This window comes from Alligator sinensis, unplaced genomic scaffold, assembly GCF_000455745.1.
Source record: "Alligator sinensis unplaced genomic scaffold, ASM45574v1 scaffold1216_1, whole genome shotgun sequence".
Lineage (NCBI taxonomy): Eukaryota > Metazoa > Chordata > Crocodylia > Alligatoridae > Alligator > Alligator sinensis.
In genome coordinates this window covers 1,883,696-1,886,558 of record NW_005842018.1, presented here as the reverse complement: position 1 = coordinate 1,886,558, position 2,863 = coordinate 1,883,696, and positions in this window count along the sequence as shown.

Genomic DNA, 2,863 nt, shown 5'->3' with positions numbered 1-2,863 from the left:
TCCCTTCCCTGTCTTTTGTATTCACATCATTCTCTGTATTTGATACACTCTTCTGTGCACATCTTTTCACAGCATATGATGCGGTGAGCTCAGGCTCACAACAGCTTCTGCTACACATCTCTAATTTAGTTAGTCTGTAAGGTGCAAATCTATCCTAAAGCCTGAGACATCACTCCTGAGGAAGGCTGACCAAACCTTGCTTTGATGTACTTTGCCGTGTGTATTTCAAACCTGGCTTCTGCGATTGCTGCTATTGTCTTGCCTCATGTCAAGTATGGAAATCTCAAGCACGAGTAGTCCAAAAGCAAGAAAATCAAGCCCTTCCCTTCCAAGTGGAGAGGAATGAGAATCATCAGTCACAAATAGGCTTCAGGAGCCTGCATGCCTCTTCATTTTCTTCTTTGCTTAGAAATGCTCTCTTGTGATTACCTTCCACTCCTAAAAGAAGTGGCTACCACGAATGCAGTGAACCAGTGGCTTTCACCAAGGACATGCCTGCTGGTTCTGGTCTAGGCTTTGTAACTGGTGATCTCAGGTGCGGCAATAGCAAGAGACTGAACCAAGGAGATCCCATCCAACCCTTTGTTTCTATAACAAGCCTCTTTGCTATCTCCCTGCCACCACCACTGCTGGCTTGCTGCTCAGCTGTGTCTGTTCTAGCCCATGATGGAGCTATGGGCTGCTCTAAGCCCATGTTGAGAGGTGGTACGTTAAAGCAAATAGAACAGGTTAGAAGACATGGGGCAGTAGTTGGTACAGTTGAGATCTTGACATGGTAAAGGCTTGAATGAAACATTGAGAACCAGTAGAGCTCACATCCTACCCAACCTTACTGGTTTTAGTCAAGTGAAGCATGCACATATGTATTTGCAGGATCAGGCCCTAAAATACCTAATGCTATGGATGACATTATGGTAATAACCTAGTTTTTGCCTGTTAGGGATCATGGGTTCAGATATTACTAAGAAATCTCTTGTTTGCTGTTACATATGTAACATGTATCCCAAGTCTTTTTTTTTTTAATCCTATTGGGAATCTTTCACAGTGCCTCTTTGGTAATATCCACCAGTGACACACTCTATATTTCATTTCCTCCCCATCATCCTTTGTCACTGTTCCTGACTTGACTTTTTTGGATCTTCCATTGAATGCAATGTTTTCCCTCAATTGATTGGAGTCAGCCTCTTTTCTAACTCTGCTTCTAATAACAGTTTACTTTGATGTCTTAACGCTGGGTCCTCACTGCTTCTGTTTTCTTTGATCTTGCACAAACTTTGATGCATCCTTTCAAACTTTAGGGAATGAAGCTCAGAAATGTGCCCGTTTGTGGATCATAGAGTGCCAGCTCTTAATGTGTCTTCACAGCAGATGCAGAAATCTGGGTGAATGGTTGAGGTCCTGTTGTTGCAGGACTGGGTAAATCAGCATAACTCCACTGCTGACAGCGAGTGTCACCAGCTGTCACTCTGTTAAGGGCTTGACGCTTCACTTCCTTGCTCCTTGTTTCATAGGAACCTGAGAATTGCCATGCTGGGTCATAGCCAAGGTCCACTACCCCAGTATCCTCTCAGTAAGTCAGTCAGCATCTACAGACCCCTGTGCAAAATGGAAATAAGAATGGAAATAGGTCCAGATAGGAATACTATTATTTCCTATGTGCTCTGCACAGGTATCAGTGACTCAGAATGAAAGGCAGTAGAGAACTAGATCCTAAAATTGTTTTAGGGTTGAGTTTGACGTGAATGAACTGTTCCCTTTCTCCAAAATTCCTTTGTTAACAACAATAGACATACATAGTATCTTCTACAGATTCTCCGAGGGTGGTTACTAGTGGATGGCAAGTTTGTATACAGAGAGAGCATCTACACATGCCTTTAGGAAGTACTAAATGATGGCACAGTAACAGCCACTCCTGCGCTTTGTTGACAGCACACGATTATTTTTAGCTGCTACTTTGCGCTATAATGCGATAGGGAGGGAATGCATTGCTACAGTGACGTGGCTGCAGCAGCACGGTTTGTGCCTGCTGTCACTATGTTGCCGATGTAGTGTCTCATGTAGATGCGCCCAGAGAGATGTAGTTAGCTGCATTTGTCTGAAGTCAAGTAGAAGGCGGGGTAGATTTGCACTTTATAACTAAAGGACATAAAGAGAGACATAAAGAGAGAGAGATTTTGGTTAGAAGGTACAAATCTACCCTGCCTTCTACTTGATCTATATATGTAGCACAAGTTTTTGTGAATTGAAGCTCACTTCATCATATGCTTTGACTGGACATATAGAAAGCAGAGTATAAGGAAAGAGAAATTAAAATACAAAAGACAAGGGAGGAAGGGGGAGAGAAAAGAGGGGCGGGGGAGGCAGTAATGGGAGAGACAAGCAAACAAACCTTAAACCCATAGGAACAAAGGAGTCATCAGAGCTAGCCTAAGTAACGGAATAAAAATCCATAGTCCCTGTTTAAACCATGCTGAACACAATCCAGTCTGTGGATGGTGCATTGATGACATCTTCATTGTATGGATACACGGAAGTAACCTCTAGAGGAATTTCACTAGGACTTTAACTTCTTCCACCCATCCATCAAACTAACTGGAATACTCTACTCAACAAATTCATTTTTTAAACACTACCATGAAGGTTTGCAATCGCCACTACATTGTATGCAAAACCAACCAACTGCCACAGCTACCTTCACACCACTGTAAGCACACCATTAAATCCACTGTCTAGCCGAACTCTATGTTATAATTGTATCTGCTCTGAACCCACCAACTGAGATATATACCTTAAGGTGGAGCGGAGATTCCTACAATTACAATACAACCCCAAAACTATAGCCACTCAAATCAACAAAGCCAGA